The sequence below is a fragment of the Muscardinus avellanarius genome, assembly GCF_963383645.1.
Source record: "Muscardinus avellanarius genome assembly, chromosome: 5".
In the NCBI taxonomy this organism is placed as follows: Eukaryota; Metazoa; Chordata; class Mammalia; order Rodentia; family Gliridae; genus Muscardinus; species Muscardinus avellanarius.
Window position 1 is genome coordinate 97,746,357 of NC_137790.1, and position 23,941 is coordinate 97,770,297.

The window sequence follows — 23,941 nt, forward strand, 5'->3', positions numbered from 1 at the left end:
CCAGACAAAGGGTCAGTAAAGATGTCTCAGAACTAAAGAACACCATTAACCAAATGGACCTGTTGGACACATATAGAATATTTCACCCAACTACAGCAGAGTTTACATTTTTCTCAGCTGCTCATGGAACCTTCTCCAAAATAGATCACATCCTGGGACACAAAATGAGCACTAGCAAATTTAAAAAATGTTACATACTTCCCTGTGTCATTTCAGATCATAATGGAATGAAACTAGAAATCAACTATGAGAAGACCCAGAGAAACAACATAAACATGTGGAGACTGAACACCACACTTCTGAATGAAGAATGGGTCATAGAAGATGTAAGAGGTGAATTCAAGAAATTTCTAGAAACAAATGAAAATAAAGAAACAGCATATCAAAACCTCTGGGACACTTTGAAGGCAGCATTAAGAGGAAAATTTATAGCACTGAGTGCTCACATAAGAAAAACAGAAAATCTTCAAATAAATAGCCTTATGACACACCTCAAAGCCCTTGAAAAGCAGGAACAATTGAACCCCAAAGCCAGCAGAAGATGGGAAATTATTAAAATTAGAGCAGAAATTAATGAAATAGGGAATAAAAAAACAATACAGAAAATCAACAAAACCAAAAGCTGGTTTCTTGAAAAAATTAACAAGATTGATAAACCACTAGCCAACCTAACTAAAAAAAAAGAGAGAATCAACCCAAATTATGAAGATAAGGGATGAAAAAGGAGACATTACTACTGACAGCATAGAAATCCAGAGGATTATCAGAAACTACTTTGAAAAACTATACTCCAACAAAATGGAAAATCTGGAGGAAATCGACAACTTCCTATATAAATACAACCTTCCTAAACTGAGTCAAGAAGATATAGAACACTTAAACCAACCAATAACAATCAAAGAGATTGAAACAGCAATAAAGAGCTTACCATCAAAGAAAAGCCCAAGACCAGATGGTTTCCCAAGTGAATTCTATAAAACCTTTATAGGAGAACTAATCCCAATACTACTCAAACTATTTCACGAAATAGAAAAAACCGGGACTCTCCCAAATACATTCTATGAAGCCAACATCACACTAAAACCCAAACCAAATAAAGACAGTTCAAGGAAGGAAAACTACAGGCCTATATCTCTGATGAACTTGGATGCAAAACTATTAAACAAAATACTGGCAACACGCATTCAAAACCACATCAAGAAAATCATTCACCATGACCAGGTAGGGTTCATCCCAGGGATGCAAGGCTGGTTCAATATACGAAAATCAATCCATGTAATTCATCATATAAACAGAATCAAAGACAAAAACCACATGATCATCTCAATAGATGCAGAAAAAGCATTTGATAAAATTCAACATCCATTTATGATAAAAACACTGCAGAGAATTGGAATAGAAGGAACATATCTCAACATTATTAAGGCAATCTACAATAAGCCCACTGCCAACATCATATTAAATGGGGAAAAACTTCAAGAATTCCCGCTAAAAACTGGAACGAGACAAGGATGTCCACTATCACCACTTCTCTTCAATATAGTACTAGAGATTCTAGCCAGAGCAATAAGGCAAGAAAAGGAAATCAAAGGAGTACAAATAGGAAAAGAAGAACTTAAGCTTTCACTATTTGCAGATGACATGATGCTATATTTAGAAAACCCAACAAACTCAACCAAAAGGCTTATAGAACAGATCAACAAATTCAGCAAGGTATCTGGATACAAAATCAATCTTAAAAAATCAGAAGCTTTCCTGTACACAAACCATAAATAAATCCACTGAAAAAGAAATTCAGAAAACACTTCCACTCAGGATCTCCCACAAAAAAAAAAAAAAAATACCTAGGAATAAACTTGACCAAGGAGGTAAAAGATCTCTACAAAGAAAATTATAAAACACTGAAAAAAGAAATCGAAGAAGATCTTAGAAGATGGAAAGACCTTCCATGTTCATGGATTGGCAGAATAAATATCATTAAAATGGCCATCCTCCCAAAAGTGATCTACAGATTTAATGCAATGCCCATTAAACTACCAAGATCATTCCTCACAGACATAGAAAAATCAGTCCTTAAATTTATCTGGAATAACAAAAAGCCCAGAATAGCCAAGGTACTTCTCAGCAACAAAAACCATGCAGGATGAATTACAATACCTGACTTTAAACTATACTACAAAGCCATTGTAATAAAAACAGCATGGTACTGGCAAAAGAACAGATATATAGACCAATGCAGCAGAATAGAAGACCCAGAAACAAGTCCACACACTTTCAGCCAATTGATTTTTGACAAAGGGGCCAAAATCATACACTGGAAAAAAGATAGCCTCTTCAACAAATGGTGTTGGCAAAACTGGTTAACCATATGCAGAAAATTGGATGTTAATCCCACTTTTTCACCCTGTACAAAAGTCAACTCACGATGGATCAAAGACTTGGAAATTAAACCAGAGACTTTGAAGCTCCTTGAAGAGGGCATAGGTCCAACACTACAACACATAGGCACAGACAAACATTTCCTCAACAAGACCCCAAAGGCACAACAAATTAAAAGGAGAATCAATACATGGGATTGCATAAAACTGAAGAGCTTCTGTTCAGCAAAGGAAATTATCAAGAATCTCAATAGAGAGCCAACAGAATGGGAGAAGATTTTTGCCACCTACACCACTGATAGAGGACTAATATCTAGAATATACAGAGAACTCAAGAAACTCAACACTAAGAAAACAAAGCATCCAATAACAAAATGGGCAAAGGAACTAAATAGACACTCACAAAAGAAGAAATTCAAATGGCCAATAAATGCATGAAAAAATGTTCAACATCACTGGCAATCAGAGAGATGCAAATCAAAACTACCCTGAGATTCCACCTAACTAGAATGGCAATCATTCAAAACACAAACAACAACAGATGCTGGCGAGGATGTGGAGAAGTGGGAACTCTAAGACATTGTTGGTGGGATTGCAAATTAGTGCAACCACTTTGGAAAACAGTATGGAGAATCCTCAGAAGAATGGGAACTAACCTACCATTTGATCCAGCAATACCACTGTTGGGTATCTACCCAAAAGAAAAGAAACCAAACTACCAGACAAATGCATGTGTATCTATGTTCATAGCTGCACAATTCACCATAGCCAAACTATGGAACCAGCCAAGATGTCCATCAACAGATGAATGGATTACAAAACTGTGGGATATGTACACAATGGAATTTTACTCAGCCATCAAAAAAAACTCAATTACATCATTTTCAGGGAAATGGATGGAACTGGAGGACATTATGCTAAGTGAGATTAGTCAGGCACAAAAAATAAGAAATTGGATGCTTTCCCTAATATGTGAGAGTTAGGGAGAAAAGAGGAGCAAACAAGACAACCTAAAGGAGGAGAAATGAGTGGGGAAGAGGAAAATCTCTAAAGCTCACAATGTACTTAAACATATCGAAGTCAATCACTAAGCCAAGCAAGGGAGGGAGGGACGGCGAGGGAATGGGGTGGGATTTGGGTAGGGGTTAAATCAGCGATGAGTACATGTTTGTACACACAAGTTTTTTACCCCAATAAGTTGTATGAATATAATGCACCAATAAAAAAAATTTAAAAAAAAAGAATTCTACAAAAATGTTTTCCAGGCATTTCCTAGCTGTTAGTCCCTCTCCTTACCCTGCATCTCCCCATCCTCATCTTCTCCATAATCCAGATTTTAATATGTGTCCAGTGCTATCCTTGTCTTCAGATTATATAACCTGGTAGGTAAGCCCAGAAATGCAGTGCCTGAGTCCCAGTGAGCACACATCAGGTACCCCAACGAGTAAAAACTCCATCACTATCACTTTTGCATTGAGTGAAACCCAGAGAAGTGAGGTGACAGCTTAATCTCATACAGTAAAAGAGCAAAGAGAATGGCATTTTATTTAATCTTTTCAGCCCCCTAAAAGGGAAAATGTCATCCTTATATCCATACAAGGAAACTCCATTTCAGGAGGCTGGCCCATAGCTTACCACAGATCACACATCCAGCAAGAGGTGTGTCCTGGGTTTAAGTGAAACATATCAAAATACTGTAGCCCAATACTAAATGATGTATTTGATAATACATCGTTATGCTTGCCTCCAAATTTTAGTGAGTCAGGACACACTTAGGTTCAGATATTATGATTCCTGATCCCTAAACAAGGACTTATTCTGGAATTATTAGGAGCAGCTCAGAGAAGAGTGTCTAGAGAGGTGGCACTTGGCTAAGGATGGAATGAATGGCAGCTGAGAGCTTTATTGTTGTCTCAACCCTCTCCTCTTTCTTCTCTGGCCTTCATCAAACAAGGATGCAATTTATCTACCATGTCCAAGTTATTTTCCTGAGTCAATTGCCCCAAAGCAGCCCAGCCCTTGGGTACACAGCCTCCAAGAAGGCTGCCAAGATCTCCACCTGCTGGCATCACATGCATGGGTTGCATGCTCCCTCACTACCTGAGCTGCAGTGAATAACCAACAGCATATGACAGAAGTGACACTCCAGGATAGGTGAATTATTAAAAGAATGCAACTTCTGTCTTAAATATTTTCTTTCTCTGTGTCTCTGTCCTGGGTCATCACTCCGGGGTAAGCATGTTATGAGGATGCTTGGGCCACGAGAACTCACCTGAAAAAGAACTAAAGTGTCCAGCCAACAGACAGCAAAGAACTAAAACCTGCCAACAACCACATGAGTGAGCTTAGAAAAGGATTATTCCCCAGCTGAGCATTCAAATGAGACTTCAGCCCTGGCAAATAGCTTCAGTGCAACCTCATGAGAGACCTTAAGCCAAAACCATGTATTTAAACTGCTGCCAGATCCTGGTACATACCAAAAAATGTTTGTTGTCATAAGCTGCTAATTGGGTATTATTTGTTATGCAGAAATGGGTAACAAACTCAATTCTTGAGTCTATTCCCCAGGTACAAAACATGTCTTCTACCTTGCCTCACTCAGATTGTCCTGTTGAGAGAAGAACAATTTTTCTCCTTTGTTCTCATAAACTCATCGTTTGATGTCAATACACTGATTCTCCCTCTCTGGATGAGGGAGAATAGCTCTATAGCTATTTTACAAATATGTTTTCTTAAAACATGTATATCGCCGGGCGTGGTGGCGCACGCTTGTAATCCCCGCGCTTGGGAGGCGGAGACAGGAGGATCGCGCAGGTTCGAAGCCAGCCGTGCTGGCGTAAGAGACCCTGTTTCAAAAATATAAAATAGGTCTGGGAGTGTAGCCCGGAGGAAGGAGGGCTTCCAGGAACCCCAGTACCACCAAAAAAACAAAACAAAAAAAAACAAAAAAAAAAAACATGTATATCATTCTTGATAGGGAAGTATCAGAAAGTTACTACTATGCATCCTTTGCTCACTCATTTTAATATTTCCTTTAACTTTCTGAATCTTCTCCTCACAATAAATCATTCAAAAAATACACCAGAAATTTTTAAGAAAGAGTTTGACTCCTTCCCTGAGCAGAATATTTAAGTCAGACATTATTGCTTGTTTTCAAGAAAACCAGTACAATTATGCAACATAAATTCTTGTAAGGCATATGGGACTTCAGTTCAATTTAAAATCCTGTGGGTTTTATTACTAGAATGAACGATTATAAAATATATGCATACAAATGAAGAGATAAAAAATTAAAGGGCATATGAAATTTAATGCACACTACTTGTAATTCCATGCCAAATTGTTGCAAAAGAGAGTGACTATGCAATAGCATGTAAGAATGTCATTTAAAATATTTACAACTCAAGAATGTGATTTTAATATTCTATTGTCAGGGGTGTAAATTATAAAACAGAATAGAGAATTAGTTTCTGTTGTTGATATGAGGGGGGAGGGGAAGATGAGTTTACCCAAGACTGTCATCAGTTTTACTGCCAAAATAAAAAGCCCTATTTTGACTAAGGTGATTCACTCCAATAGTATACTACAATGAAAACCTTATGAAAATGGAGATACTCTATTTTTTAGTGTTTTTATTCTAAGAGCTCATTTGGGCCTAATCTAATTCAGTCAATATTTATAAAGTGTCAAAATGTGAAAACTAATAAATTAAAGGCACTAGAGACTGGAGATGAAGGAAAATAAAATTGAAAGTTACCATCCTACTCTTGAGAAGACACAAACTAGAGAAAAACATATGTATGTGCATGAAAAGACTGAATCAGAATTGTGGAGTTATGTAATATCCAAGTAACAGATTTCTACATCCAAATTATTTCTTCTACTCATTGCTGCCATAGTTTACCTAAAATAAAAATCCAACTGTAATACTTTCCTCCAGAAAGCTTGCCACTACTTACAAAATACAGTCTAGATCTTAGTACTGGCCCTTCCACATTTAGTGTGGTTCTACCTTTTCCCATTCAAGTAACACTCTGAAGAAGAATGGGTAAAGAAAAACTGATTCCACTTGAAAAGACTAAGGATTCTAGTATGGTTCCTCAAATAATGTATAGACATCCACTGTTTCTGTAGAATTCATCTCTTCTAATCTTTACCCCAACTAGAATTAACTTCTAAGAAATGAGAGGGTCATGACAATCAGGAAGCAAGTAAGCACTTCCTTGCAGGGATTGGTACAGGAGAAGAAAATAAAAGTATGTTATTATGAAATAAATTAACTTATATTGATATCATGTTTTAAATATGAAATGACCCCCAGAAACTCATGTGCTGAAGGCTTGGTCCTCACTACAACAATATTCAGAGGTGGGACTCTTTGGAAGTAACTAAATCATAAGGGCTCTCATATCATCAATGAATTAAGGCATTCATAAATTAGGAGTTTATTGGTGAAAGTGAACAGATGCCCTTTCACCATGATGCTTCCACCTTGGAGCCAGCCAACCATTGACTGAAACCATGGACCCAAGTATACCTTATTCCTCTAAGTTGATTTTCTTAGGATCTGTCACAGCAACAAAAAGCTGACTAACAAAATTAGCAAATCCTTTTCCTAACCTTTTGCCCTTCAGTACCAGCCCTAAAAAGGAGAGAGCAGTGTAGTCCTGCGTGTCTCAGGTTTCAGTATAATTCACTCAGAAAGAAAAATGTTCTGGATCACTTCTGAATTCAAAGACAATACTGAGATTTAGAGATAAAAATGCTAGGGATTCATTAGTCCAAGGCAGCAAGATCTAACAGTGCAGATGAACTAAGAAGGCTCAGGATGAGAAGAACTTTGTTTATCTTTGGAATTAATTTTTAAGTGATGTAGAGACAGACCTTTCTCTTATGTGTCACTCCAGATACTACAGTGTGCCCACTGAGGAGATACTGACATCATAGCAGATGGTAGGCTCAAGAGCTGTCAGCTGGGACAAACGCCTGCCTGAACTTCTCTTGGAGCCAATCAGCCCAACGCAGCACCAAGAAGGAGCAAGAGGAATGACAGCAAGAAGCATCATGGCCTAGAAATTCACATCTCCTTCACTGTGCCCCTTCAGTACCAAGTTAGCTTAGTTTCTTCTGTGATCCCAAAAATCCCTTAGAGCTTGAGCCTTCTACGGGTCAAATGGGTGGGGTCTCAGACATTTATATACTATTTTCAGGTACCAAAGAGTGTACACTACATTATGTTGTAAAACTTTTAGACACTGACATAGGAGCTATTTCTGGAACAAGTGTTCAGGTCGCCATGTTTTCAAATTACTCCAAACACCTTTCCATGCTGAGCACTATCTTCATGTGTTTGTCGACAACACTTTACCACACATTATAGAAAAAAATCTTTCTCCATTCTTTTTTCTTTACTTCACTCTTTCAATGGCATCATTAAAGAATTTCTAGGCTGTAGAGAGATCACAGTCTAAATTCAGTTGGCTGCCTACTTTTATTTGGCCTTTAAGCTGTTTTAAATGGTTGAAAATTCAAAAGAATAGTATTTTGTGACACATGAAAATTATATAAAATTAAAATTTCCAGTGTCTATAAGTAAAGTGTTATTGGCTCGCTCATGGCCATTTGCTTATACACTATCTAGGTTACTTTAACTGCAATTCAAAGGTTAGCAGCACAATACAGACCACAGGGTCCACAACGGCCAAAACATTTGTTACCTGATCCTTCACAGAAAGTGTCTGCTGATCTCTTCACAAGTGTGAGAAAGCAGTGACTTGCAATACGTAGGAAGCAGTGTCATAGTCTTTATTAATAAACCTAGTACCCAGCTGAGGGGCATCTGAAGTCTAGTCTGAAGCCTCTATTCACTCTATCCTGTGTTAAGTGGGGCAGAGGGAATAGCCCCCCACATTTTCCTGGCTGGAACACTTCTATCCCCATGTCAGGACCTGGAAATGAGACAATAAAAGAAAGAGTAAAGGTATACCAAGAAGCCAAACAATTCTGATGCCTGTTACCCTACCCTTTACACTGTAACTGTATATCTAAATAATAGAGCTCAGAAGGAAGGAGGCCAAGCTCAGCCTGGGAAAGGAGCTCCTCACTACCACTGTTTAAAGTCCACTTGACCCCTGCTGCAGAGTTGTAGAGATGAGAAAGGGAAATGGGTTCAGAAGGCCATAATAATACCTTGAATGATAAACTGAGGAGGATGACACTGGGAAGTGCTGCCTCCCCAAAGTTCTGAGTATGCTTTCCAGAGCAGACAGGAGAATATGGAGAAAAGTTCTAATCAAACCTGCCTCCAGAGCCTATGTCCTGAGCTACTTGATGTTCCTCAGTAAGTAGTCTCCAGAGAGCAAAAAGTTTAAATATTTAGGGGGTGGAAAGAAAGTAAATGACTTGGCAATTAAAATATATGCCTCAAGGAACGGTTTCAAAACATAATTTTAAATTTTTTCCTTTAACTGAGAATTTTAGAAGCTGATATGCATTCACCTTACTATCATTGTTCCACACACCTCTCTCCCTCTCTTTCTCTCTCTTTCTCTCTCTCTCTCTCTCTCTCTCTCTCTCTCTCTCTTTCTCTCTCTTTTGGTGGTACTGGGGATGGAACCCAGGGGCCTTCTACCTCCGGACTACACTCCCAGACCTATTTTATATTTTATTTGGAAACAGGGTCTCTTAAGCCAGCTGAGACTGGTTTCAAACCTGTGCGATCCTCCTGTCTCAGCCTCCCAAGTGTGGGGATTACAAGCGTGCGCCACCACGCCCAGCTTACACTCTTGATGTTCTTTTATTTCAAACGTGTTTAGGCAAGCTGCTGAATTAGAACATTTTTTTTAATGTGTTGCAATTATACATCATAGTAAGGCTCACTATGATGAAAACATATATGCACATAGCTCTTGGTTTATAATTGCTTTTTTAATCTACAAGCATTTATTAGGCACATATTATTTGTGATATGGCTTGAGGTACACTATGTGTCCTTTTTCTTGGGTCCAATAGAGAAATAAAAATCCAGAAATCTCAGTTTCAAAAGCTAAGAAGTTTATTGCAAAGCAAAAGACAAAGAGTAATGTGGAGAAGTACTTGAAAAGAGACTACAGCCAGGTGTGGTGTCGCATGCTTGTAATCCCCGCACTTGGGAGACGGAGACAGGAGGATTGCGTGGGTTCAAAGCCAGCCGTTTTCCCGGAAGTCCCTGTTATCTTTAAGTCATCAAAAGCTTGGTATTAGACAAATGAAACTGTTATGTGAGATTATCATTTATAATTTTAGATAAATTGCCATAATACTAGATGTCAACTACTAAGCCAAGCATGGGAGGGAGGGATAGGGAGAGAATGGGGTGGGGATTGGGTGGGGGCTGACTGGGAAAAGTGTGCATGTATGTCTACAAAAGTATGTATCCTACTATGATGTATGAATACAGTGCACCAATAAAAAATAAATAAATAAATAAATAAATAAAATAAAATAAAATTGTGAAACCCCCCCCCCCCAAAAAAAAAAAAAGCCAGCCGTGCTGGCTTAAGAGACCCTGTTTCCAAATAAAAAAGTATAAAATAGGTCTGGGAGTGTAGCCCGGAGGTAGAAGGGCTTCCAGGAACCCCAGTATGACCAAAAAGAAAAGAGAAATACTACCGCCCTCTACACCCCAGGTCTTATAATTAGGAATTGTTTCATTATCTTTACAAAAGCTGGCCAATCTGGTTGACATCACTAAATAGAATATCATAAATCAGGATATAGCTTAGTCAGCAACTGGGTGAGGGGATACATGGTATGTGTGGCTTTTGTTGGTTTTTTTTTAAACCTCTCTTTAAGTTCTGTTATCTGTGAACTTCTAGGCCTCAGCTTCTCCAATGATCTTATCTTTGTTTCTATGCCAACAGCCTGCCTGCCTGGGAACAGCACAGGAATCATCTACTCATTACTGGTTCATTTGCAAGACACTGTGCCAAGTACATAAGCAGGTGCAAATGAAGTAAATAACCATAGGTTCAGGGATAGTTGTAGTTTGGTAGGAGAAAGATAAATATGATTAAAAATAGCAAACCTTTAAAAATGGGTAAAAACTATATGGCTGTAGGGTGCATCATAAATGTCATACTACTGAGATATTTGGGTTCTACAAAGTAAAAAGCTGAACCTGGATTTAAAAAAAAAAAATGGTTCTTCCCTCAGCTCTCTATGTACTCTGCAGAAGGAGATTTCAAACCCATTTGTCTAAGATAGGCTTCTTCAAAGCCTCATTGGAGAAGCACCCCCATCTGAATTACCTGAAAGGCTTGCTGAAAGATACAGCAGCTGGTCCTCAATCCTGTCCAAACAGCATCTGCTAAATAGGACCCAGGATTCTGCCCAGGCTCCACAGGTGGATCCTTTGAAACAGAGCCAGATGAGGGGTGTGGTCTGAGTCAGAATTCTCACTGATATAATCCAAAGACTGACTATATATCTAAGAGAAAGGAAGATTTATTTGTTCACAGTTTCCTGGGGGGATTTTGGGTTAGTTCCACATGAGGCCAGGGACCATGTAATCTCATAGTATGGCGGTGGTAGGAGGTGGAGAGAGGGAGAGCACAAGGCTTTGCTCTCATGTTGTGCAGGCCAGAAGTAAGAGTGAACACAAGCAAGCAGAGCCGCAGACCCAAGCACAATCCCTGAGGACTCGCCCCCAGGGCCCCACCCTCTCCAGCCACATTCCACCAGCCTAGGTTTCTACCTAGATAAGTCCACCACTGAGATTACAACTCTCATGACTTAACACTACCAACCCTGGTTATTAATAAATGAGCTCTCTAAAGGGGACATTCTATGTTTAACTATAACAGGTGCATAAACTTTGCAGTTTATTAGCATCACCTGGATCCCTAATAAATTAAATCAGAGTCTTAGGATGCGATGCAAGAATCAGTAGTATAGAACACTATCCACATGATCTCAGTGTTCTTCTACACTTGAGAACTCCTGCTCTACATCCCTGCCCCTATAACTTTACACAGAATAGTAGACTCTATATATATATTTCCAAAAAAAGTACCTTCTCATTCTCACTTATCTAAGTGAACATCTTAATTTAGCTTTTTCTTTTTTATGTGCTAGGGATCAAACCTAGAGCCTCCGTCCTGTTAGGCAATCACTCTACCACTAAGCCATACTCCCAGAAGTTTCATAGTCCTTTTGCCTCAGCTTCCTGAGGCCCTGGGATTGTAAATGTGTATCACTGTGCCTGACCATTTTTTGAAGCCTGTTTTCCTTTTTCCACTATATCCTCTATATCCTTCAAGGCCTTGGACTTTTTAATAATCTGAACTCGATCCATTTGTATAACTAGCCACTGCATGTGAGCATACCGACTTGTGTGTAAGTATACATGTGTGTGTACATGTATAAACTGCAACAGGCACATGCAAGAGCTAGGAGAGAGGAAATAAAAAATACAGTCCAGCAAGGTCCATAGACAAACAACAATATGAAATTGTTAATGTTAGATGCATTCAAGGGACTTTGGGACACAAAAATGCCTAGCCAGACAGGACTTAGAGGTGACAATAGTAGACTAAGAGAGAAACTCATTGCAAAGTCTTCCCCAGAAGGAGATACTTAAAGCTGAGGATGAGTAAAGGATAAATAGGAATCAGCCTTGCAGAGAAGGACTCAGCAGCTACATGAGCACCAATTACAAAGGTGCATCCATACATGAAGTGTACCTTTGGGATCTGTGTAGTCTCTGTGGGTCTATGTGATCTAGTGTGGGATCTATGTGAGGCTGCGAAGTGCCCCAGCATGGAAGATCACACATGCCATGTCACCAGTCCCTCAAGGCCAAGAAAATCCACTCTCCTGGTGTTAAGGTTTGAATTGAATGTCCCCCAACCCTCATGTATTAGACAAAGTAGCCATGCTCAGAGGTGGGACTTAGTTGCTGTGGAAGGGTCACTGGGAGCATGGCAGAGACAGTGTTTTCCCCTGATGGCTACTGCAGCTCATTTGCGCGCGCTCTCTCTCCCCCCTCACCCCCACTACTATGAGCTGACAAGGACACGCCCTCACCCTCTCTCTGCTCCCTGCCATGATGAGCTGAAGTCTGCCGCACAAGTCCTTGACCTCTAAGACCTCCACAACGGTAAGCAAGGAAATTATTCTTCTTCTTTCAAGGTGTGTGCATCAGGTGTTTGGATCATAGCCCAGTGCAGATTAAAATCCTTTGGAATATTTTAAATAGCAAAGTCCAAACACCCCCAACCCCAACCCCTGCTGCTACCCTGAGATTCTTATTTAATGAGATTCAGGCATTTCTATTTGTTTTTAACAAGGTCCTTGTGATTCCAGGTGGCAGGACTGAGAACTACATTTAGAGTAAATGGGCCACTGGCTCTGAATCCTGCTGGCTCAGCGGGAGTAGGCTGGGGCTCTCTGCTGGGTGTCTTCCTGCCCAGACCTGCAGTCTCAATGTCCCTTCAGAGGGAGCAGCCCAGTCAACAGAGTTCCCAGGCAGCCACTTACCTGGCTGCTCAAGCTGTCTCTTTGAATTCCTGTGGGCATTTATGCAAGCACAGAACACCCTCATTCCTAGGTGAGCTGTTGGTAGCAGGGAAAGCCAGGGCACATAGACCATAGATGCATTTCCCAGGGGTACATGTGAGTTAAGTGTTAGAACTCTCCTTATAAGAAGGAAGTGTATATAAGAATCTTTTCCATTAAATGTAATGAAGTGAACTTAAGCCTTGTCATCAGATGATTGAAGACAAAGATAGAATATATAGCTGGGCATGGTGGTGCACACTTGTAATCCCCACGCTTGGGAGGCGGAGACAGGAGGATCGCGCAGGTTCGAAGCCAGCCCACGCTGGCTTAAGACACCCTGTTTCCAAATAAAAATATTAAAAAGTAGGTCTGGGAGCGTAGCCTGGAGGTAGAAGGGCTTCCAGGAACCCCAGTACCACACAAAAAAAGAATATATAAAGGGAATCAGAGACAGTGTACCAACACCACAGAGACGCAGAACAATCAGCTCAGGGAAGACACCAGCTCTGTGACTCCCAGGCCCCACAGCCAGGTAGCATGTGATTTGAATCTGTGCCTGACCAGAAGAACAAATTACTACACGTCATAAATCTTCTAGGTCATCTGCAAATAGTTGAAACCAGGAATGCTAAATCTGCGAATGCCAAGGGTATGTTCATATATCAAAAAGAACATTTATACAGACAACACTAGGCCAGGCGAGAGAAATGTGCCATTGCATTTATGTGTAAACACAATAGATAAGAATCTATTCATTGAATCTTTGAAACAATATCTCTACAACTCCCCCTGCATGTTTTAAAGTCAACTGTAGGTATAATAAACAGATTTTTCTCTCTCCAAATAAAAACATGCGATTGGAAAAAGTATATTTTTTCCTGAGTTGTAAACATGTATTTATAAGAAAGTATTGCCTTGTTCTCCCAGAAAGACAGAATAGTGGTGCTGAGAGGTGCTATGGAGGCAGGGCCTGTCTGGGGAGGCCAAGCTCAGCTCACAGGCATTGAGGCACAGAGCAGGCTGTCTGAGCTGGCGTCCTGCCTAGGGAGTCCAGGGAAGCCCCTTGCCACTTTGCAGATGGTCCAGGATGCCATAGAGGATTGTGGAATGGCAGGGGAAGGTAAAGAGGAAGAGGCAACAGTGTCTGCTGAGGACAAGGACACAGCATCAACATCTCAGCGATTAGAAAGCACCCAGGAACAGAAAGAACAGTTTTTTAAATCTTTGCACATTTGTAGCAACAAAAACAGTGAAATCTCTTAAACTCTCCAAAATACTCTGATCTTGGAAGACAACATGATTGTAAAGAGTTGTATGTAGAAGGTTCCCCCTAACCCTCCTGGAAATAAGGGAGTAATGCTGAAAGGAGGATTGGTTGCTGGGGGTGTGGCCTTGGGAATCATGTGGCTCCTCCCCTGCCATCTCTGTTTCAGTCCTCCAGGTGATGCTCCTTTGCTTCCTGCTGCCATGCTCTGAGCTCTGCAGATCCTGCCTGATGTGAACTGAAACTGTTCTTTCTGTTCTACATATTTACAGCTCTAGCTACAGCTGTCCTATACTGTACAGAAATTAACAAAATCATGATTCTTACCAATATGTTTAATGAAGTGCCTGTGGTAAAAAAAAAAAAAAAAAAAAAAAAAAAAAAAGGCACCCAGGCAGGAGCAGAGTGAGGAAAAGAAGAATCTCAGGGGAAATTTTATTGTGACTTAATTATAAACCTGAGGCCTTTGAGAGGTGGGGCCTTCTGGTGACTGGGTCATAACCTCTCTGGTGAAGGGATTAATGCTGGTTCCTCAGAGTGGGTTAGGACTCACAGGAGCAGATTACTTCCTTCAAGAATGAGTTGTTCTAAAAGAGAACATCTCACACACCCCCATCTTGCCTCCTCTCACCACACAGTCTGTTCCATACATACATCCTGCCTCTATGTGATCTCATCTACCATGCTATGATGCAGTCAAAAGGTGCCTAACAGAGACCAGTGTAGTCGAGCAGCCTGATCTTGAACTTACAGCCTATAAAACTGAAAACTAAATACATTATTTTACTTTAAAGTCCCTGACACAGGTATTTTATTATAGGGACACAAAATAAACTAAGACAACTTCCCAGAAATTCCAGTTTCAGGGATTGTCTTGAGGTAGTAATTAGAAAGATAAAAATAATGTAATGGTTAAGAGCCAGTCCTAGACATCAACAGAATCTGGGTTCCGGTCTGGATAAAATTTTGAACAAGTTAATGAATATGAATTTTAATGTGTTTTGCATGTGACATGGGGGTAATACTAGTGCCCATCTCATAAAGCTGTCATGAGGATAAAATGGGTTTAATTGTATAAATGCTCAGCACCAGGCCCAGGAAGATGTGAATGTTTAATAAATATTGCTACTATTCTTGATCCATATTTGTAAAGATTATGGTACAAGTGTGATCATAACACCATTCTTTGCAAAAACAAAAACAAATTATGATACATCTATATAATGACAACTGGAGCCTTAAAAATGATATTATAGAAATGTTTCTATTGTCACAGAAAGATGTTCACAATATATTGTTAAGTGAAAGAAGAGATTTACAAACTAGCACACATACCAAGATCTGCTTTTTGTTTATATGTGCATATATAAATAGAGAAAAGATACAGATAAACTAAGATATTAAGATGGTTGTACAAAGGTGAGATTACAAATTTTTAAATACTCTATTATCTTTAGTTATTTGTTATTGAATATATTGCAACTGTAATAAACAAAAAATATAAAAATGTCATTTTGTCATTTTTAAAGTAAAAATGCTTCTTGGAAGTCAAAAATAAATTTTCTCAGGTAATTATTATTGAAACTTAGGATTGTCCCTTATAGAAGAATTCCAATTAATATGTGAGGCCTGGGGATATAGCTCCATCGTAGAGCACGTGCTTAGCATGCATGCAGCACAGGGCTCAGTTACCAGCACCAAACAAATAAATAATACAGAAGGGTTGAGAGGAGTAAAATATCACCATGAGTGCATCTCAGTGATAATCACCACCAGTAGATGCTCAGACTTAAGGGTGAAAGTCCAAGGAGAGGTAGAATATTTGCCTGTTCTCAAAGTACCTCTCCCAAGGTGGTTATTAAGGACCAAGGGCTTCATAGTAACTTTACAGTGGGCAAGCTGTGTAGGCAGCACCTTCATTAAGGGATTGAGGTAAGTTTACCAGCACCAAGCCACGCCAACATGTGGAGTTCCTGCTCTAATGCCTAGCATAGGAAGCACATGTCACCTCTGTGGTGTTCTTGCCAAACAGGCAGAACTTCAGTCTCAGCATAATAAAACACCAACAAACCCAAACTGAGAAATCTCTAAAGTACCTGACCAATACTCTTCCAGAATGGCAAGGCAGGGAAAAGACAAGGAATTTTGCAGGTGGGAAGAGATGAAGAGCCATGACAACTGATTGTAATGCTGAGATCCTGGATTGCCTCCTAGAGCAACTAAAGGCCACTTTTGGAGAAACTAGAGGAATCCAAATAAAGTCAGTAGTTTGTTAAAATAGTATTGTTCTAATATTAATCATTTCTTCATTATTATTATTATTGTTGTTATAAAGATATTTCCATTGTGAATAGCTGGCTGAAAAAAATATAGGAACTATCTGCACTAATTTTGCAATTTTTCTGTAAGTCTAAATTTATTTCAAAATGAAAAATTTTAAATAGAATGCAAGACTGGACCTAGGTCCTAGGTCCTTTGTCCTAGGCATTATTGGGGAAAAAACAAAAGAGCCCACACAGAAAATATCACAGTCCTAAATGTTCTTATAATTGAATAGAAAATATTACTTTTGTACTGGTGATTGAACCCAGTGCCATTATACCTTTAAAATACACCTTCAGCAGCCCCCTTCCTTTATTTTATTTTGATACAGGGTCTGGCTAAGTTGCTGAGGTTTTGTTTTCAGCCAAAGCATATTCATAGATACAATCAAAATTCAACATTTCTCTTTTGAATTGCCACTCTTTATAGCTTCCTAACTTTGGTTCAATAGTTCAGTTCTGTTCTTAAATCTCAAGAATTTCTATTTTTCATGTTATTTTGTGATTTAACAATGAAGCAAAGATTAAGAACTTTGATTTTTAAATATCCCAAAGAGTATTTTTATTGTTGCCCATTACTCTTGCTTGCCCTTTCAAAATCAGATGTGAAATGTCCATTTCCTTAGTGCCTACTAAGTTGGAATCTGATGCAGAAGGAAAATAACCAACCTAGATGGGCTAGAAGACTTCATGCCTCTATGTTACAAGATTTTTGGTAATTAAAACATGTAACAACTACAACACAACTAAATTTATTAGTGTTTACCATGTGTTTACTTCTATTATCTCACTAATCCTCAAGCAACCCTCTAAGTATATACTTTACCATCTCTACTCTACACATGACAATGCTGAGGATTGAGGAAAGGCATCAGGTTTTTCAAGGTAATGGAATAACTGGGAGAATCAGGTCCTAGGGGCCAAGGGTACTGTGGTTTATTGTCTATTATCAAAATGTTTATAACTACACATTAATGAATATCACTGGTACTAGAAATCTAGAAACTTCTGGTAATCTAAAACCATAAATTGTGGAAAAGATGCCTATTTCACTTGAGAGAGGACCTGCTGGAAAGACTCACCTTTCCCACCTTGAATAGGGTAACTGAGGGGAGAAAGTAAAATAGCTATATAATTACCATGAGAATTGCACCATGGAAATCAATTCAAGGACAAATGGGAACTCACTAATCCAGGATTTCTCCTTATCTATACCAAGGTTGATTTTGCATTCTAACATGAAAACTTTTGGTTAACTTAGGATGAAGACTAGATTTGCTAATCACTGCAATTCCATATGTGGACACTTTTGCTGCAGGGAAAGTAATGTTTCTTGTGGGTATTTTCTTCCCTTTTGTAAACCATACTACAGACAGCTGCTAGATTAATTCCCTTAAAATTTTAAACACTTTGCTCCTTAGCTGAAAAATCTTAAGTGTCTCCACATGCCTTTGAAATACTGTCTCAATTTCTCAAAGGTCTAGCTCCAACCTCTCTTGCCAATAGAACTTTAGCTAAGGTAATTTCTGTAACAAGTAATGGAATCCCAACTTGAACTGGCTGAAATAGGAGGAAACCTATGTTCTTATATAATGAAGAGAATACAGATAGATGGGCTTTGAAGTAACTTAATTTAGTGGTTCTGGTTCATGTCTCTAAAAAAGACTCAGTTTCCTTCTTCCTCTCCCTTTCTCTTTGTTAGTCATTCTATACTCCAGCAAAATAAAAACATGAATTCTTGGTTTTCATATTTTGTCAGTGGAACACTGTTCCTGCCTTTCCAATCCATCTTAAAAGGACCACATCTTCCATGGTCCATCCTAGTTTCCCCACCAGAGAGCCTTTCTTCTTTCTCTATAATCCCATAGTGCTTTATACCTGTGCCTTTGACCCTTGCTAAAACCTATCTTGTAAAATCACCATTTGTACTATACCTCAACTGCTACTAAACAATAAGCCCTTGGGGGCTAAGCCCAAGTCCAGCTGGCTCTAGATCCTCATTTTCTGACTAGTACTTCATGCATAGGCACTCAATGAATGAGCCAATTAATCAATCAACAAACTGACTAACCTCTTGAGAAAAATATACATGGTCATTTGTTCTAAGCCACCATTTTCTCTCTTCTTATCTTCACTTGACAAGTTTTTGGTTTTTAGATAACTAAGCCATTTTCATCAAACAATGAAGAGAAATTCCTTTTAAAATGTATCAAGTTTCATGAAAACTAAAACTTGCACTGAAACAATCAACAGGCACTCGGGTTTGAAGGACTTTTTGCACAAATAGAACTCTGAGAAGTAGAGCTATTCAAAGACTGAAACATGCTGGGAGCCAGGGCCAACCTGCCCAGTGTTGGTGATATTTCCTGTGTTCCCTAGTCACCTGCACACTATCCTTATCAAAGGGAGATTCAGACCAAACAGCAGTCATCTCTTAGAATCACTCACTGTCTAAAATCAGTCAGAAGCCTGAAGCTAACTTGCTCTAGGGTTTACCTACCAAGTGGAGTCGAAGAGAAGCCCTCAAGCAAATATGACCTACAGGAAACTCCATGGCAAGCCAATGTTTTCCCCCCCAACCTCCTCTCTGTTCTTTCTATAAGCCATCTAGAACCACAATGTTCTGTCAGTCCCAGAACAAACTGAAGACTGACAACAACAGCAAAGATGTTGGCATCAACAATTCGGAGCCTGGGTGCCATGTAGAAGAAGAATGAAATCTTACTTTGATGAAAGATAAAGTGAGTTGTCTGGCATTAGGATTCATCCAATTGTTCCTTTAAAAATATTTAATAATTCTGCCAGGTGCTAGGAACTATATTACTAATGAGTTCCAAACTTCTTTGGGGCCAGCAGAAAAAGCCAACTCTCCATTTTTCCAAAGTCATCCACCTCACTCATGGTCCAAAACCACCAGGTCTCTAAAGATGTGGAGTACAGAGTGAGACTCTTCCATCTACTGTCACAGTAAAGATGCAGCCCGGCTTCACCAAGCCATGGCTGTGACAAGCCAGCTGGCCATGTACCATGAACTGCTAAATGAGAAGGGGGAGACTTACCCTCTGGTACCTTGTGGAAAAGGCCATAAAATCCTACCACTAGATTCCCTGTCCAGTATATGAGAAGTCTGGTGTTGCCACTCCATCCAAACAAGTAAAACACTGGACAAAGCATGGAAAACTCAACAACCCTTCTTGGATTTGTCACAGAAATGATGTTAGTCAGCAAACCACTACCCCAAATTAGAGAAACACACAGGTGAATAGAGAATCACAACTTACAAGAACAGGAACCCAAGGGCAGAGTCCTTTACAGAAACCAATACTAGGGCAAGGAAAGCTAAACTGTAACTGGCAGATTGCTGGAGGCTCAGTGTGGACACATCTGAGAGATAAAAACTCCAAGGGCACCCATGCAGAGGGAGGCCTCCAGTTCAGTGAATTTTACCTTAAGGAGTTCCACCTGGTTCTCCGAGTGAACATCAGAGAAAAATCTACTCATGCTTCCAGAAGGTGGAGGGGAGAAAGAACCATTTTGAAATATACCAAATAATTCTGTTTTTCTTTAAAAGTCTGCCCTCAGGAGAAACTATTTAATGAAAGCCTTACCTGCTAGAGTTTTATCAAAGTCTAATGTACCCGGAGGAAGAGGAATACTCAACTCCAGCCCCCCTAGCCATCCTGTTTCAAGTAAAAGAAAGGAGAAATAGCAATACAACAAAGAAGCACAAAATTCACAGTCCAGAGGCACATGCTTCATTAATATATGGAGACCTAATCAGAGGATTATAGAGCACTTTCCCTACCACTACTCCTTATCACTGCACTACTAATGGCTAATTTATAGAAGCTCCAAGACATCATGTCTGCCTATAAAGAAAAAATTGCAGAGCATACCAAAGGGGGATGGGAAGACACAGTTTGAAAAGAGAAATCATGTATCATACCCGGACTTAGATATGGCAGGGATGTTGGAATTATCAGACCATGAATGTTATAAAGGATCTAATAGATAAAGTAGACAGCATACAAACATGTAAACAATGTAAGAGAGAGATGGAAGTCAAAGAGATAGAAAGAAAAAGCCAAAAAGAAATACTATAAATAAAAAATACTGTAACAGAACTAAAAGAAAAGGAGAAAAACACAAAACATAATAAAATATCCAAGACTGCAAGGAAACCACAAAGTTGTAACATATGTATAGTGAGAATCATAGGAGAAGAAAAGAACAGAAGAAATATTTGAAACAATGACCAAGAATTCTTCAAATTAATGTTACACATCAAACCACAGATCCAGGAAGCTTGGGGAATATACCAAGGAGGATATAGATATAGATGTATATGTAGATACAGATAATATAGATATATTCCCCCAAAAGTCCCTGTGCCTCATATGCAGTAGGATTCAGAGGTGAGGCATGGCTGTAGGAGGTGGATCACTGGGCCTCGGGAACCATGTATAGCCATGAGTCACCTCTTCTTGCTCTCTCTATTCCCCACCATCATGCCCTAAAGCCTTGCCACTGTGGTTTGTTTTGAAGTTGGCTGTCTATGAACTGAACCTCTAAAGCTGTAAGCCCAAATCAACTTTACTTCCTCTAAGTTGTTCTTGTCAGGTATTTTGGTAACAGTGATGAAAATGTTGACTAAAATAATATGTGTGTATGTGTGTTTACATCCTGACATATAATATTAAAACTATACAAAATCAAAGATAAAGAAAAAATCCTGAAGGAAACCAGAGATTAGAGTATGTCTTGCATACAGAGGAACAGAGAGAAGAATTACATCTAACTTCTCAGAAAACAGTCAAGCAAGAAAAGAGTATTCACTTTATGAAATATCTAAAGAAAGAAGAAAATGTGAAAAATTCTCCAATTTAAACTGTATCCTAGGCCAGGCATGGTGGCTCACACTTGTAATCCCAGCATTCGGGAGGTGGAGACCAGAGAATCATGGACAGCCTCAGCTACTTAGCAAGGCCCTTCACAACTCAGTGAGACCCTGTTTCAAAAAATAAAAGACTGAAAAATAGGGCTTGGAGTGTAGCTTGGAGGTAGAATGCCCCTGGATTCCATCCCCAGTACCTCAAAATAAATAATAAATAAATTAATTAATTAATTAATTAAACTGTATACTAGGCCATTAAACATATCTTAAGAAATTTAAGAGAATATATATCATATAATATCTACTTTCAGACAATGAAACTAAAGTAGATATCAATAACAGAAAGATAGCTTAAAATCTCAAAATACTTGGAAAGTAACACACCTTTAAATCTCAGTGGGTCAATGAAGAAATTGCAGGAAGTTACAAAGTATTTTTAACTAAATAAAAACGAAAACACGACTTAATACAATTGTAAAACGTAGTGATTTAAAAAGAAATTTGTCACTTGAATCATAAACCTAGTCAATAATGTAATCTTCCACCTAAGGACACTGTAAGTAAATGTAATTGTATGTACAGCAAAGAAAACTATCAAGAATCTCAACAGAGAACTGACAAAATGGGAGAGAAATTTTTCCAACTATTCCTCTTATAGAAAACTAATATCTCAAGAAACTCACCTATGAAAAGATATAGCCTAATCAAAAAATAGGCAAGTGGCCAAGCGTGGTGGGGCACGCTTGTAATCCCCGCCTTGAGAGGCAGAGACAGGAGGATCACGCAGGTTCAAAGCTAGCCGCACTGGCTTAAGAGACCTGTTTCCAAATAAAAAAGTATAAAAATAGGTCTGGGAGTGTAGCCCGCAGGTAGAAGAGTTTCCAGCAACCCCAGTACCACCAAAAAAAAAAAAAAAAAAAAAAAAAAAAAAAATAGGCAAGTGAACTAAAATTTGCAAATCACTATAATTATTGTAGATTCATATCATTTTTGTCTCTATCATCACATCCCCCATTGATACCATCTCTGCAGGCAATACATCTCAGAAAAACACTGGTAAAAATTTTTACCACCTCACTTGACACACTTAAGTATATTACTATTGCCACTGGATTATCATGCTACCTAGGGATACATGTTAGGGGGAGGGAGATGGCCATACCTGAATTTCTCAGAAGCCAGAAGTCTATGGAAAAGTGAATTAAATAGACTCTTTACAAAAGAAGAAATTCAGATGGCCAATGAATGTATGAAAAAATCTTCAACATCATTAGCAATCAGAGATGCAAATCAAAACTACCCTGAGATTTCACCTAACTCCAACTAGAATGACAATCATTGAAAACACAACAACAAATGCTGGCAAGGGTTTGGAAAAGTGGAAAGTCTAATACATTGTTGGTGGGATTGCAAACTAGTGCAAACACTTTGAAAAAAGTATGAAGGATCCTCACAAGAATGGAAATCGAACCTATCACATGATGTAGAAATACCACTTCTTGGTATCTACTCAAAAGAGTGGAAACCAAACTACCAGACTAATGCATGCATATGTTCATAGCTGTGCAATTCACAATTGCTAAACTATGCAATCAGCCAAGATGTCCATCAACAGATGAATTGATTTCAAAACTATGGGATATATACACAATGAAATTTAACTCAGTCATAAAGAAGAACAAAATTACAACATTTGTAGGGAAATAAATGGAACTGGAGAACATTATGCTAGGTGAGATTAGTCAGTCACAAAAATTAAAAAATTGGACGCTCTCCCAAATATGCAGAAGCTAGGGAGTAAAAGGGTCATAAGAGGAACTCTAGATGAGAAAGCAGAAAGCATAGATGAGCAAATAAGATGACCTAAGTGAGGAGGATGGGAAGAGAGAAGAGGGAAATTTTATAATGTGCATGAAGTGTCAATCACTAAGTCAAACATGAGAGGGAGGGGGGAGGGAATGGGGTGGGAAAACTGGGGAAGGGCTAAATGAGTGATATGCACTTGTATGCCTCTACCATCTTGTATCCCATTAAGTTGTATGACTACAATACACCAATAAAAAATTAAAAAAAAAAAAAGCCGGGCGTGGTGGCGCATGCTTGTAATCCCTGCGTTTGGGAGGCTGAGACAGGAGGATCGCACAGGTTCAAAGCCAGCCTCAGCTACTTAGTGAGGCTCTCAGCAACTTAGTAAGACCCTGTTTCCAAATAAAATATAAAATAGGTCTGGAAGTATATCCCTGAGGTAGAAAGCCTCTGGGTTCCACCCCCAGTACCACCAAAAAAAAAAAAAAAAAAAAAAGGAAAAAAATGTAAGGCTGGGCATGGTGGTGCATGATTGTAATCCCAGCATTTGGGAGGCTGATACCGGAGGATCGCTGTTCACGGACAGCCGCAACTACTTAGTGAGGCCCTCCGCAACTCAGTGAGACCCGGTTTCAAAATAAAGAATAAAAAAATAGGGCAGTGGGTGTAGCTCGGAGGTCAAATGCCCCTGGGTTCCGTCCCCAGACCCACAAAAAAAAAAAAAAAAAAAAAATGTAAC